The following is a 16,833-nucleotide window of genomic DNA, read 5'->3' as shown; positions in this document are numbered from 1 at the left end:
CCCAAAGTGGAGAAGAGGAGGGGAGGCCAGGGTAGGCCGCGCGCCCCCTCCTCCTCTAGTTTGAATTGGATAAGGAGGGGGGCGGCGCCCCCCTTTCCTTCCTCCCCTCTCTCCCTTCCTTCCCCCTCTCTTACTTAGACAAGGAAAGGAGGGAGTCCTACTCCCTGTGGGAGTAGGACTCCCCTTGGTGCGCCCCCTCCTGGCCGGCCGCCCCTCCCCCTTGCTCCTTTACATACGGGGGCAAGAGGGCACCTCTAGACACAACAATTGATCATTGATCTCTTAGCTGTGTGCGGTGCCCCCCTCCACCATAATCCACCTCGATAATATTGTAGCGGTGCTTAAGAAAAGCCCTGCGTCGGTAGAACATCATCATCGTCACCACACCATCGTGCTGACAGAACTCTCCCTCGATACTCGGCTGGATCGAAGTTTGAGGGACGTCATCAAGCTGAACGTGTGCAAGAACTCGGAGGTGTCGTGCTTTCCGTGCTTGATTGGTCGGGCCGTGAAGACGTACGACTACATCAACCGCGTTGTGCTAACGCTTCCGCTTACGGTCTACGAGGGTACGTGGACACACTCTTCCCTCTCGTTGCTATGCATCACCATGATCTTGCGTGTGCGTAGGAAATTTTTTGAAATTATTACGTTCCCCAACAGTGGCATCCAAGCTAGGTTGATGCGTAGATGTTATATGCACGACTAGAACACAAGTGAGTTGTGGGCGACACAAGTCATACTGCTTACCAGCATGTCATACTTTGGTTCAGCGGTATTGTTGGATGAAGCGGCCCGGACTGACATTACACGTACGCTTACGGGAGACTGGTTCTACCGATGTGCTTTGGAAACAGGTGGTTGGCGGGTGTCAGTTTCTCCAACTTTTGTTGAACCGAGTGTGGCTACGCCCAGTCCTTGAGAAGGTTAAAACAGCACTAACTTGACGAACTATTGTTGTGGTTTTGATGCGTAGGTAAGAATGGTTCTGGCTCAGCCCGTAGCAGCCACGTAAAACTTGCAACAACAAAGTAGAGGACGTCTAACTTGTTTTTGCAAGGCATGTTGTGATGTGATATGGTCAAAACATGATGCTATATTTTATTGTATGAGATGATCATGTTTTGTAACCGAGTTATCGGCAACTGGCAGGAGCCATATGGTTGTCGCTTTATTGTATGCAATGCAATCGCCCTGTAATTGCTTTACTTTATCACTAAGCGATAGCGATAGTCGGAGAAGCAATAGATGGTGAAACGACAACGATGCTACGATGGAGATCAGGTGTCGCGCCGGTGACGATGGTGATCATGACGGTGCTTCAAAGATGGAGATCACAAGCACAAGATGATGATGGCCATATCATATCACTTATATTGATTGCATGTGATGTTTATCCTTTATGCTTCTTATTTTGCTTTGATTGACGGTAGCATTATAAGATGATCTCTCACTAAATTTCAAGATAAAAGTGTGCTCCCTGAGTATGCACCGTTGCCAAAGTTCGTCGTGCCCAAACACCATGTGATGATCGGGTGTGATAAGCTCTACGTCCATCTACAACGGGTGCAAGCCAGTTTTGCACATGCAGAATACTCAGGTTAAACTTGACAAGCCTAGCATATGCAGATATGGCAACACTGAGACCGAAAGGTCGAGCGTGAATCAGATAGTAGATATGATCAACATAATGATGTTCACCATTGAAAACTACTCCATTTCACGTGATGATCGGTTATGGTTTAGTTGATTTGGATCACGTGATCACTTAGATGACTAGAGGGATGTCTATCTAAGTGGGTGTTCTTAAGTAATATGACTAAATTGAACTTAAATTTATCATGAACTTAGTACCTGATAGTTTTTTCCATGTCTATGTTGATTGTAGATAGATGGCTCGTGTTGTTGTTCCGTTGAATTTTAATGCGTTCCTTGAGAAAGCAAAGTTGAAAGATGATGGTAGCAATTACACGGACTGGGTCCATAACTTGAGGATTATCCTCATTGCTGCACAGAAGAATTACGTCCTGGAAGCACCGTTGGGTGCCATGCCTGCTGCAGATTCAACAGCAGACGTTGTGAACGTTTGGCAGAGCAAAGCTGATGACTACTTGATAGTTCAGTGTGCCATGCTTTACGGCTTAGAACCGGGACTTCAACGACGTTTTGAACGTCATGGAGCATACGAGATGTTCCAGGAGTTGAAGTTGATATTTCAAGCAAATGCCCGGATTGAGAGATATGAAGTCTCCAATAAGTTCTATAGCTGCAAGATGGAAGAGAATAGTTCTCTCAGTGAACATATACTCAAGATGTCTAGGTATAATAATCACTTGATTCAATTGGGAGTTAATCTTCCTGATGATAGTGTCATTGACATAATTCTTCAATCACTGCCACCAAGCTACAAGAGCGTTGTGATGAACTATAATATGCAAGGGATGAACAAGACTATAACCGAGCTCTTCGCAATGCTAAAGGCTGCGGAGGTAGAAATCAAAAAAGAGCATCAACTGTTGATGGTCAACAAGACCACCAGTTTCAAGAATAAGGGTAAAAGGAAGAAGAAGGGGAACTACAAGAAGAATGACAAACAAGTTGCTGCTCAAGAGAAGAAAACCAAGTCTGGACCTAAGCCTAAGACTGAGTGCTTCTACTGCAAACAGACTGGTCACTGGAAGCGGAACTGCCCCAAGTATTTGGTGGATAAGAAGGATGGCAAGGTGAACAAAGGTATATGTGATATACATGTTATTGATGTGTACCTTACCAGAGCTCGTAGTAGCACCTGGGTATTTGATACTGGTTCTGTTGCTAATATTTGCAACTCAAAATAGGGACTATGGATTAAGCGGACACTGGCTAAGGACGAGGTGACGATGCGCGTGGGAAATGGTTCCAAAGTCGATGTGATCGCCGTCGGCACACTACCTCTACATCTACCTTCGGGATTAGTTTTAGACCTAAATAATTGTTATTTGGTGCCAGCGTTGAGCATGAACATTATATCTGGATCTTGTTTGATGCGAGACGGTTATTCATTTAAATCTGAGAATAATGGTTGTTCTATTTATATGAGTAATATTTTATGGTCATGCACCCTTAAAAAGTGGTCTATTTCTGATGAATCTCGATAGTAGTGATACACATATTCATAATGTTGAAACCAAAAGATGCAGAGTTGATAATGATAGTGCAACTTATTTGTGGCACTGCCGTTTAGGTCATATTGGTGTAAAGCGCATGAAGAAACTCCATACTGATGGACTTTTGGAATCACTTGATTATGAATCACTTGGTACTTGCGAACCATGCATCATGGGCAAGATGACTAAAACGTTGTTCTCCGGAACTATGGAGCGAGCAACTGATTTGTTAGAAATCATACATACTGATGTATGTGGTCCAATGAATATTGAAGCTCGCGGCGGGTATCGTTATTTTCTCACCTTCACAGATGATTTAAGCAGATATGGGTATATCTACTTAATGAAACATAAGTCTGAAACATTTGAAAAGTCCAAAGAATTTCAGAGTGAAGTTGAAAATCATCGTAACAAGAAAATAAAGTTTCTACGATCTAATCGTGGAGGAGAATATTTGAGTTACGAGTTTGGTTTACATTTGAAACAATGCGGAATAGTTTCGCAACTCATGCCACCTGGAACACCACAACGTAATGGTGCGTCTGAACGTCGTAATCGCACTTTACTAGATATGGTGCGATCTATGATGTCTCTTACTGATTTACCACTATCGTTTTGGGGTTATGCTTTAGAGACGACCGCATTCACCTTAAATAGGGCACCATCAAAATCCGTTGAGACGATGCCTTATGAACTATGGTTTGGCAAGACACCAAAGGTGTCGTTTCTTAAAGTTTGGGGCTGCGATGCTTATGTGAAAAAACTTCAACCTGATAAGCTCAAACCCAAATCGGAGAAATGTGTCTTCATAGGATACCCAAAGGAGACTGTTGGGTACACCTTCTATCACAGATCCGAAGGCAAGACATTTGTTGCTAAGAATGGATCCTTTCTAGAGAAAGAGTTTCTCTCGAAAGAAGTGAGTGAGAGGAAAGTAGAAAATGATGAGGTAACTATACCTGCTCCCTTATTGGAAAATAGTTCATCACAGAAACCAATTCCTGTGACGACTACACCAATTAGTGAGCAAGCTAATGATATTGATCATGAAACTTCAGATCAAATTACTACCGAACCTCGTAGGTCAACCAGAGTAAGATCCGCACCAGAGTGGTACGACAATCCTATTCTGGAGGTCATGTTACTTGACCATGGCGAGCCTACGAACTATGAGGAAGCGATGATGAGCCTAGATTCTGCAAAATGGCTTGAGGCCATGAAATCTAAGATGGGATCCATGTATGAGAACAGAGTATGGACTTTGGTTGACTTGCCTGATGATCGGCAGGCCATTGAGAATAAATGGATCTTCAAGAAGAAGACTGACGCTGATGGTAATGTTACTGTGTAGAAAGCTCGACTTGTTGCGAAAGGTTTTCGACAAGTTCAAGGGGTTGACTATGATGAGACTTTCTCACCCGTATCGATGCTTAAGTCTGTCCCAATCATGTTAGCAATTGCCGCATTTTATGATTATGAAATTTGGCAAATGGATATCAAAACTGCATTCCTGAATGGATTTCTGGAAGAAGAGTTGTATATGATGCAACCAGAAGGTTTTGTCGGTCCAAAGGATGCTAACAAAGTGTGCAAGCTCCAGCGATCCATTTATGGACTGGTGCAAGCCTCTCGGAGTTGGAATAAATGCTTTGATAGTGTAATCAAAGCATATGGTTTTGTACAGACTTTTGGAGAAGCCTGTATTTACAAGAAAGTGAGTGGGAGCTCTGTAGCATTTCTAATATTATATGTAGACGGCATATTATTGATTGGAAATGATATAGAATTTCTCGATAGCATAAAAGGATACTTGAATAAAAGTTTTTCAATGAAAGACCTCGGTGAAACTGCTTACATATTGGGCATCAAGATCTATAGAGATAGATCAAGATGCTTAATTGGGCTTTCACAGAGTACATACCTTGATAAAGTTTTGAAAAAGTTCAAAATGGATCAAGCAAAGAAAGGGTTCTTGCCTGTAATGCAAGGTGTGAAATTGAGTCAGACTCAATGCCCGACCACTGCAGAAGATAGAGAGAGAATGAAAGAAGTTCCCTATGCTTCAGCCATAGGCTCTATCATGTATGCGACGCTGTGTACTAGACCTGATGTATGCTTATCAATAAGTTTAGCAGGGAGGTACCAAAGTAATCCAGGAGTGGATCACTGGGCAGCGGTCAAGAATATCCTGAAATACCTGAAAAAAACTAAGGATACGTTTCTCGTTTATGGAGGTGACAAAGAGCTAGTCGTAAATGGTTACGTCGATGCAAGCTTTGACACTGATCCAGACGATTCTAAATCGTAAACAAGATACGTGTTTATATTGAACGGTGGAGTTGTCAGTTGGTAAAGTTCTAAAACAAAGCGTCGTGGCGGGATCTACATGTGAAGTGGAGTACATAGCTGCTTCAGAAGCAGCAAATGAAGGAGTCTGGATGAAGGAGTTCATATCCGATCTAGGTGTCATACCTAGTGCATCGGGTCCAATGAAAATCTTTTGTGACAATACTGGTGCAATTGCCTTTGCAAAGGAATCCAGATATCACAAGAAGACCAAGCACATCAAGAGACGCTTCAATTCCATCTGGGACCAAGTCCAGGTGGGAGACATAGAGATTTGCAAGATACATACGGATTTGAATGTTGCAGACCCGTTGACTAAGCCTCTTCCACGAGCAAAACATGATCAACACCAAGGCTCCATGGGTGTTAGAATCATTACTGTGTAATCTAGATTATTGACTCTAGTGCAAGTGGGAGACTGAAGGAAATATGTCCTAGAGGCAATAATAAAGTTATTATTTATTTCCTTATATCATGATAAATGTTTATTATTCATGCTAGAATTGTATTAACCAGAAACATGATACATGTGTGAAGACATAGACAAACTGAGTGTCACTAGTATGCCTCTACTTGACTAGCTCATTTATCAAAGATGGTTATGTTTCCTAGCCATGGACAAAAGAGTTGTCATTTGATTAATGGGATCACATCATTGAGAGAATGATGTGATTGACTTGACCCATTCCGTTAGCTTAGCACTTGATCATTTAGTATGTTGCTACTGCTTTCTTCATGACTTATACATGTTCCTATGACTATGAGATTATGCAACTCCCATTTACCGGAGGAACACTTTGTGTGCTACCAAACGTCACAACGTAACTGGGTGATTATAAAGGTGCTCTACAGGTGTATCCGAAGGTACTTGTTGGGTTGGCGTATTTCGAGATTAAGATTTTTCACTCCGATTATCGGAGAGGTATCTCTAGGCCCTCTTAGTAATGCACATCACTGTAAGCCTTGCAAGCAATGTGACTAATGAGTTAGTTACGAGATGATGCATTACATAACGAGTAAAGGGACTTGCCAGTGACGAGATTGAACTAGGTATTGAGATACCAACGATCGAATCTCAGGCAAGTAACATACCGATGACAAAGGGAACAACGTATGTTGTTATGCGGTTTGACCGATAAAGATCTTCGTAGAATATGTGGGAGGCAATATGAGCATCCAGGTTCCGCTATTGGTTATTGACCAGAAACGTGTTTCAGTCATGTCTAGATTGTTCTCGAACCCGTAGGTTCCGCACGCTTAAAGTTAGATGACGGTTATATTATGAGTTTATATGTTTTGATGTATTGAAGATAGTTTGGAGTCCCGGATGTGATCACGGACATGACGAGGAGTCTCGAAATGGTCGAGACATGAAGATTGATATATTTGACGACTATATTGGGACACCGGAATGGTTTCAGGGGTTATCGGATACATACCGGAGTACCGGGGAGTTACCGGAACCCCCCGGGGGTTAATGGGCCACATGGGCCCAAAGTGGAGAAGAGGAGGGGCGGCCAGGGCAGGCCGCGTGCCCCTCCCCCTCTAGTCCGAATTAGACAAGGAGGGGGGGCCGGCGCCCCCCTTTCCTTCCTTCCCTCTCTCCCTTCCTTCCCCTTCTCCTACTTGGACAAGAAAAGGAGGGAGTCCTACTCCCGGTGGGAGTAGGACTCCCCTTGGCGTGCCCCCTCCTGGCCGGCCACCCCCTCCCCCTTGCTCCTTTATATACGAGGGCACCTCTAGACACAACAATTGATCATTGATTTCTTAGCCATGTGCGGTGCCCCCCTCCACCATAATCCACCTCGATAATATTGTAGTGGTGCTTAGGCGTAGCCCTGCGTCGGTAGAACATCATCATCGTCACCACGCCGTCGTGTTGACAGAAATCTCCCTCGACACTCGGTTGGATCGGAGTTCGAGGGACGTCATCGAGCTGAACGTGTGCAAGAACTCGGAGGTGTCGTGCTTTCGGTGCTTGATCGGTCGGGCTGTGAAGACGTACGACTACATCAACCGCGTTGTGCTAATGCTTCCGCTTACAGTCTACGAGGGTACGTGGACACACACTTCCCTCTCGTTGCTATGCATCACCATGATCTTGCGTGTGCGTAGGATTTTTTTTTAAATTACTACGTTCCCCAACAAATCCTTCCATAGGTGAGTGGCGAGCTTCTGCTGAGTTCCATGCCTTGGGCAGGGCTCATTCAGCAACTGCTCAAGAGTGGGACCTGACCCGCCGGACCGAGGAGGTGGCCTCCCCTTACATCGTTGATTGTTGCCTTGCGCATTGGTGTTAGCCTCAAACTCCAAGCTACCATCAGCCTTACGTTTATTATTGCCTCCTTGATTCGCTAGGTTATGCTGCGGACCCTTGGCGTTGTCGTTCTTCTTTCCCTTCCCTGCCTTCTCATCGTCAGACTCAGGATCCTCGGGATACATTTGATGCATTCTGGTCCATCGTAAGCTATAAAGCCTGCAACTGAATCCGCTGAGCTTGAGCATCCAGAGCCGCCCCTGCGGTCATCCTGACGTCTTCTGCCGCCAGGTCTTCCTGAGCTTGCACTATATCCTGCTTTAACTGTGCCACATTCGCATCATGTTGAGCTTGATCCGCCGGGTTAACCACGGCGGTCAACAGAGGTGTCATCTTGTCCATGAGATCCATCAGCACCTAAGCCGGCGGGCGCACAGGGCCTCCTACCCCAGCTGCCGATGACTCGGAGGTTATCGCTGCCGTGGCCGTGGAGTTTTGACCAGGTTGCGTGCCGGCCATGAAGATCCCAACTCGGCTCAGCGGCTCAAAGGGGTCCAGAATACTGCTGCCATTGGAACAGCCCCCAAGCCCGCCGTCTTGTAGTTGATACAATGAATCTGTCTCATCCGTGGACAACTCACCATCCGAACAGATGGTCGTCTAACCAGTGGACATAGATCCTTCAGAGAATTCCCCTCCATGGATGCATCCCACGAAGGCACGCTTCACGTCAGGCGGAGCCCGGGCGGGTCTCGCACGCTGAGCTGTCTCGATGATGTCGGTGAAGATGTTCGGCTCAGGGCCCGGGTCGCCGATCTTGCCGATGAAGACGTGGATTCCGCCAAAGGGGACCCAGTACCCATACTCAATTGAGCCGGCATCGGGGCCCCAGCCTGCATCGTCGATGTAGAGCTTGCCACGACAAATTTTGGTCATCCGGCCCACAGTGTATCCCTTGAGCCCTTCGAAGCTGCCCCTCAAATCCACTGTGCGCTGGCCCCACGGTGGGTGCCAACTGTCGTGGAATTGTCACGTCAGATGTCCTAGCGAAAGGACTTAGTCATGGAGCCATCGCAACTAGGAAGCTTAAAGGGGTTAATCGGGACAAAGGACACGGGGTTTATACTGGTTCGGTCCCTTACGGTGAAGGTAAAAGACTACGATCCAGTTTTGAGTGGGATTGCTTATGTCTCGATTGCTAGGGAGCGAATCCGCTTGACCTAGCTCTCGATCTGATGTTACTTGTCCTGAACCATCGCCGGGTCGTCCCTTTATATACAAAGATCGAGGCCCAGTGGCTCACAGAGTCCCGACCGGCTCATAAACAGTGCCCGGCTCGGTCTCTTCCTATTCTTTCCTTACAATACAAGTTATATACATACGTCGGTTTATCTCTACGGGCCTTGAATCGCCTTTGGGCTTGGTCCCTTAACTGAACCACCATCTTCAAGTGTCGTTCTGGGCTTCATATCTTGACTCGTCACAGGTATAACCCGGCCCCTCCTGGGCGGGTCATACCTAATAGTTATATCCCCAACAAATACCTTGCTGCAATTTATTTGTTCCGCGATCTATTTATCCTATCTACCACTTCTACCTCATATTATTTTGCCTATCTTGAGGCGCCGTACCCGAAAGGGATTGATAACCCCTTTAACACGTCTGGTTGCGAGTATTTGTTATTTGTGTGCATGTGTTGTTTACGTGGTGTGAGGAGGTTCTCCTACTGGTTCGATAACCTTGGTCTCATCACTGAAGGAAATGCCTATCGTCGCTATATTGCATCATCCCTTCCTCTTTGGGGAAATAGCGACGCAGTTCTAGCAAACATCAAAAGGAATTTCTGACGCCGTTGCCGCGGAGGATCTTCAACATCAACCAGGTTCCTAATCACAAATCTCATCTCCTCGCAATTTACATTATTTGCTATTTGCCTCTCGTTTTTCTCTCCCCCACTTCACAAAAATTTGTCGTTTTATTCGTCCTTTCTTTTTCGTTCGCCTTTTTCTCGTCAGATCTGTTTTTGTGTGAAATCTTGTTGATCACTTTTTCCCATTATGGATATTTCTTCCTCTATTGCGTGTACCCCCAAGAACGAGGTTCTCAACTTTCAACAAAGGGGAGGAGAGAATTTAAAAGATGCTTGGTATAGGATTTGCAATGCTCATAATAGATCTATCCGTAAGCAATCTACCGTTGTTCTTCTTCATTTTTGAAAGGATCGATATAATTGACTAGGGGGGTGTGTGAATAGGCAACTAACAATTTTTAGCTTTTCTTTACCAAATTTAACTTGCATCAAAGTAGGTTGTCTAGATATCCAACTAGGTGAGCAACCTATATGATGCAACAACAAAAAGTACACAAGCAAGGATAGAACACTATATAGCTTGCACAAGTAAAGGTGAGAGATAACCAAAGGGGAACTGATGGAGACGAGGATGTGTTACCGAAATTCCTTCCTTTGAGGGGAAGTTCGTCTTTGTTAGAGCGGTGTGGAGGCACAATGCTCCCCAAGAAGCCACTAGGGCCACCATATTCTCCTCACGCCCTCACACAATGCGAGATGCCGTTATTCCACTACTGGTGCCCTTGGAGACAGCGACCGAACCTTTACAAACAAGGTTGGGGCAATCTCCACAACTTAATTGGAGGCTCCCAACGACACCACGAATGTGACGCCCCGAGACCAATGCGCCAGTTGCCTTCCATTTATTTTAGTTGTTGCCGTGTGTTTATTGTGTTTGTTGCATTATCATAATTGTTTTGAACATTTCATTCCTATATGTCTATGCCATGATCATGATGAGTGCCATTGTCATAATTTGCTTATTGCATCTAGTTCATCATTGCTTACATTCAATTGCACCATCCTTGTTGTTTCCATGGTCATCTCACTTTGTTATATGCTATATGATTTGATATGCCTTGTGTCATTTATTGAATTCCATCATGATCATCATGTGGGTTGCATTCTTCATGTTGATGTATTGTTGGTGTGCTATCCATCTTGATCTTTCCATCAACATTTTCCCCAAGTGAACAACCTATCCACTTCTCCATCTACTTCAATTTTTGGCTTTCATGTCAAGTGACATTATTCCTGCCTCCATTAATGTGCATTTATTTCCTGATAATCTTACTACCTGCCTTATACCTCTCTGCCAAGTTTCATCCCATTTGGAGTTGTTTTGGTAGGGTTCAAAAATGACTCAAGTTTGAATCTAATTCAAACTTGAATTATTTTTCTGTCCTTAGAAATTCCCAAAGAAATTTATTCAAATTCTGCACAAATTCTGGACTCCAGAGATATTATCAATTCTCTCACAACACTCTCCAATTACTCTGTGATTTTGCTCTTTTATTTCTGTTTGAAGAAATAGAAAAGAGAAAGAGCAGCACCAGCCCAGCGCAGCCCACCTGGGCTTCCCTCCCTAGCCGGCCCAGCCAGTCGCTAGCTGCCACATGCTCCGTTCGCCTCACGCCGTCTCCCTCCTCTCTGGAGCTGGGAAGAAAATCCTATGGGACGGGGCCTCATAGTCTCCCTCCTGGGGCCCCTCCTCAGATTTTGACACGTCATCAGTGGCACACATCTTAAAGCGAGCCTAATTCCCTAATTAGTTGATACGTACATCAACTAGATATTGCAGTATCCATACGATACAGTATCAATCCGATCGATACTTTCCATCTAACGAAAGAGAACAAACTCGACGATCTTCTTGCGGGTTCGCCGCTGCATTAGAAATCGGCACCATCGCGACCTATCCCATGGTGACCCCTCCATGCGCCGGTGACGATGACCCTCACAGAAACGGCGGCGCCGTCGTGAGCTCTCCCTGCGCCGGTGACGCAGACGTGCTCGTCATCCCTCGCGGAACCATCAGCAACAGCCACGTGATGATGTCCACCGTCTCCACCACAAACCTGCCAACACGGCAACGCCGGCGTCGGCGGCAAGCCAGGCATCTCCCCATGGCGACCTTGTAGATTTCTAGTCATTCTGACATTCGGAGATGTGAACATTCAGAGTTGTAAACGTTCAGAGATCATTAGACAAAAACATTCAGAGTTCTGTGAACACAGTATCTATGTGTTGTGATTATAAACATTCAGATATTTTACCACATTAAAATTGATGTTGAGCTTCTTCAAAATTTTGTCAGTGGTATGTGACATCTTAAGACTGAATGTTGACATTGGCCAAACAATTGGAATTCCAACGACAACTTTCTGATATTTATTGATACATGATAAACTTTGGGTACGTTGAGAGAGTTATTTATCAGTACATGTTGTTGTAAGTTTCAGACCTTCTGTTGGTGATGGACCTCTAATAGAAATGTGATTATAGCCGACAAGAAGAAACTCCATATATTGATCTCTGTCGACAACAAGAAATAAAATATACTGCTACTGTTGCTGCTATCCTACTTCTTTGGTGCGTAAGGAAGGGTTCACTTCATCAAAAATCTAATGTTCTTGAAGTGTGCAGCACCTCTGAAGCTTGATCAGCTTGTAGCAAAAGTTCTATATATCCTCCAGGGATCAACGGAATAAACATAGTCAAAGATTACGTGTTGAACATAGCAGTATTAGAACTTGGGCCTGCCTCCAAATATCCCTACTTCATAATAAAACGACAAATGTTTAAAGATTTCGGGGTATAATTAAATTGCCTGAAATATGTTCAAGAAAGCAATTTATCTTACAGTATACTGTTGAGGACCTTCTGCAGTAAAATCATATGTTGTTACTTCGTTTCCAAATCCCTGTGTTGCCGTGTTGGCAGGTTTGTGGTGGAGACGGCGCACATCATCATGTGGTTGTTGCTATTGGTTCCGCAAGGGACGATGAGCACGTCCGCGTCACCGGTGCAGGGAGAGCTCACGACGGCATCGCCGTTTCCGTGAGGGTCGTCGTCACCGGCACGTGTAGGGGTTGCCATGGGATAGGCCTCGATGGCGCCGAGGTCTGATGCAGCGGCGAGCTAGCGAGAAGATCGTCGTGTTCGTTCTCTTTCGTTAGATGGAAAGTATCGGTCAGGTTGATACTGTATCGTACGAATACTGCAATATCTAGTTGATGTATGTATCAACTAACTAGGTAATTAGGCTCCCTTTAAGATGTGTGCCACTGATGACGTGTCAAAATCTGAGGAGGGGCCTTAGGAGGGAGACAATGAGACCCCGTCCCATAGGATTTTCCTCCAGCCAGCCTCCCCCTTTATAAGAGAGCGCCTCCCTAGGGTTTCCCTTCTCCCCCTCGTTCCTCCCCGCGCCGCCGCCACCTGGTAGGTCCTCACCCAAGCCACCCATAACCGTCGCTCGTGGCATGGCCGAGGAGAGCGCTAGCTCCTCCCCGGCTTTATCATCGCCGTAGTCGTCTTCTTCGTGCACGGGAGCATTGCGGACGTCTTCCACTTCTTCCACGGCTACGCACACGACCGCACGGACCCGGAGCTCCTTCCCCTTCATCGTCTTTGCTCTGTGCTTCCCGGAGCCGCGGCGCACCGGAGATCAGCAGCTTGTCATTGTCTCCTTCGTTTTCCGGCAAGTCCAGGAGCCAGGAGGTCCAAGGCTGACGCCGTCGTCCTCCTCTACGTCGCCTACCTCCCCGATTTGTCTTCTTCGCAGAGCCGGAGCCGGAGCCAGAGCCGCACGCCGCCACGATCAGCGCCTCGCCTCGCCCTCGGCAGCGTGTCTCCGGCCCCCTCGTCGACTCCCTCGAGCCCTTTGTGAGCAGCCACGCCTCCCCATCTTCTTTCCCTGTTGTTACCATCGCTGTAATACCCGATCCATGCTGCCCAAGTTCGTTTGCCATGGACGGCCTCGAGTTCGTGCTGGTGTTCATGCCATTGCTCTGCTCGTTGATCCACACACGCACACACGTACCGCGCCACCTGCAGCCCGCGCACGTGCACGCCCACGCCCGCAGCTCGCCTCGCTTCTCGCCCCATGTCCGCCAAGTTGTCGCTGCCATCTACCTTGCCATGCCATGCCCGAGACGAGCATGAGCTCGTGCTCGAGCCTCTGTACGCGTGCGCCATACACTGCACCACCCTCGCTTTTTCGCACACTCGCCACTGCTCAGCCGCCCTCGTCGCGGTCATGTTTGCTCGCCGGCAGCATCCTGTGCGCCATGGGGAAGAAACCCCTGATTTTCGCTAGTTTGAGCCGAACCCCTTTCAATGCACAATCACAGCTCTAGATCAGCTGGTCAGCCCGCACGCACATGCAGGAGGTCCTGGGATTCGATCCTAGGGTGCCCCCAATTCTTTTGCCCCTCTTTTGTTTATTTTGTCCCCCAGCGTGCACACATATGGCTTGTTGGGCCTGATCCACTCCTGGGTTGCTGCGCTGTGCTGCAATTCGGCATGTGCATATTTTTTTCCTGTTCCATGCGTTTTAGCATTTATTCTTTATCATGCATATTTACTGAAAATTGCCATCATTTTAAAATGCTCATGTTTAATTAACCGTGCATCATATGTAAATACTTTATATATGGAAAATGCTTAGAATTTCATCTAGTTTCACAATTCTTTTGCCCCTCTTTTGTTTCTTTTGTCCCCAAGCGTGCACACATATGGCTTGTTGGGCCTGATCCACTCCTGGGCTGCTGCGCTGTGCTGCAATTCGGTCTTTGCATGTTTTTTTCCTGTTCCATGCGTTTTAGCATTTATTCCTTATCATGCATATTTACTGAAAATTGCCATCATTTTAAAATGCTCATGTTTAATTAACCGAGCATCATATGTAAATACTTTATATATGGAAAATGCTTAGAATTTCATCTAGTTTCACAATTTTCAGCTGCCATGCATGTTAAAATATTTTAAACTGGTTGTTTGCTTTATTTTGCATAAATGACATGCTAAACTGATTTATTTCATAACTTAATAACTGTAGCTCCGAATTAATTAAACTTTATATGTACATGGGGCAAAAAAATGTATAGATTAACATGATGCACTTACTTTGCATGTTTAACAACTCAAAAATATGGTTGCGGGGTTCAAACTTTCGAAAGCCGTGTCTGCGGTTATGTGGCAGATGGGAGTTTTTTAATATCCGGTTGTAGAGAACTTGACACCAAACTCGAATTAAAATACCCAACCGCGTGTGTAACCATGATAGTCTATTTTCGAGTGGGTCGAGAAGAGAACACAGTGGTGTTATGTTTGAACGTAAGTAGTTTAGGATCACTTCTTGATCATTACTGGTTTGCGACCGCTTGCGTAGCTTCTCATCTTATTCTTGTATTTGTAAGTTAGCCACCATATCATGCTTAGTCGCTGCTGCAACCTCACCACTTATCCATTCCATACCCATTAATCTTTGCTAGTCTTGAAACCCATGGTAATGGGATTGCTGAGTCTTGTGGCTCACAGATTACTACGACAACAGTTGCAGGAACAGGTAATGCGATGTTTATGACACGAGAGCGATGTTTACTTGTTTTAGAATTCTTCTGCTTCTTCTTCATTCAGGGGATAGGTTCCTGGTCGGCAGTCTGGGCTGCTGATGTCGTTTGAGTTTCTGTTTGTGTTTCATCCTTAGTCGGATGTTGCTCTTGTGTATGATGTGATGTATTCATGTGGCATTGTTGCCTCTTGTATGTGTATCCCCAACTATTATGTAATGGTACGATGTAATGATATCCACCTTGCAAAAGCGTTTCCAATATGCGCTTCTATCCTTGGTGGGACCTTCGAGTTCCTTTAGCATAGGGTCGCATATTGGGCGTGACAACGAAGCTTCATCACAATGGACTATGGCTCCACGGTGACCTCAACCGTCTAGGGTGCTCAAACACCCAAGAGTAACAAGATTCGCAAGGATTAGTGGGGGGATCAAATTTCTCTTGGTGGAAGTGTAGATCGGGGCCTTCTCAACCAATCCTTAGGAAATCAACAAGTTTGATTGGCTAGGGAGAGAGATCGGGCGAAAATGGAGTTTGGAGCACCAATGGAGTTTGGGGATGGAAGAGGTAAATCTTCTTGGAGAAGAAGACCCCTTTATATAGTGGGGAACAATTCCAACCGTTACCCACCACTCAGCCCGCGGCCCATGGTACTACCGCACCAAAGGAGCGGTACTACCGCACGGGCCTGCGGTACTACCACGGTGGCCCGCGGTACTACCGTGGGCGCGGCAGGGCCTGGACCTGACCAGATGAGCATCGCCAGGGTGCGGTAGAACCGCTGGCGCGGTACTACCACGAACCTATGCGGTACTATCGCAAGGCAGGCACCGTCCAGGCACGGTAGGCACAGATATAAAAAATACATCCATGACTACATCCACTGAGATTTTATCTTTTAGAACGTCTGACACGGTACTACCGCTGGTTGGCCATGCTTCCGCTCATGCTGCTGTGCCTGGCCAGGCAGCACGGTACTATCGCTCCAGAGCATGGTACTACCGCGTAGGGCGCGGATGTAAAAAATTGCATCCGTCCCTACTACCGCTTGCGCAGCAACGCCCGGCCAGAGCTCACGGTACTACTGCTCAGATGGAGTGGTACTACCGTGGGTGCCCACGGTACTACCGTGCCGGAGTCCGGTACTACCGTTGGTTCCTGCGGTAGTACTGCTCTGGGGAGCAGTACTACCGCCAGCCTATGAACAGCAACACTCGGAGTCCTTCATTCTGCAGAGACACGGTGAGACAGAGGAAACTCGAGAGAGCCAAAGGAAAGGTGGTGCAAAATGAACATGTGTATGTGAGATTCCACCCAAACCTTTCCAGCGTGGACCCCCTCTTAATAGTACGGCTCTCCTATGACTCAAATCCACTGAAAAGAAACGTAGAGAAAACATTGTCTTCAATAATCTTCGAGGGGCATCAAATTGTCTTGTGTTCGGTCATGATATATCTAAAAAGCTCCATGCACACGATTAGTCCGCAAAAGCATTGTCATCAATCACTAAAACTACTAAGGGATAAATATGCCCTTATGATACGTCTCCAACGTATCTATAATTTTTGATTGTTCCATGCTATTATATTATCCATCTAGGATGTTTTATATGCATTTATATGCTATTTTATATGATTTTTGGGACTAACCTATTAACCT

The sequence above is a fragment of the Triticum dicoccoides genome, chromosome 4B, assembly GCF_002162155.2.
Source record: "Triticum dicoccoides isolate Atlit2015 ecotype Zavitan chromosome 4B, WEW_v2.0, whole genome shotgun sequence".
Classification (NCBI taxonomy): Eukaryota; Viridiplantae; Streptophyta; class Magnoliopsida; order Poales; family Poaceae; genus Triticum; species Triticum dicoccoides.
Note: the sequence above shows the minus strand (reverse complement) of the source record.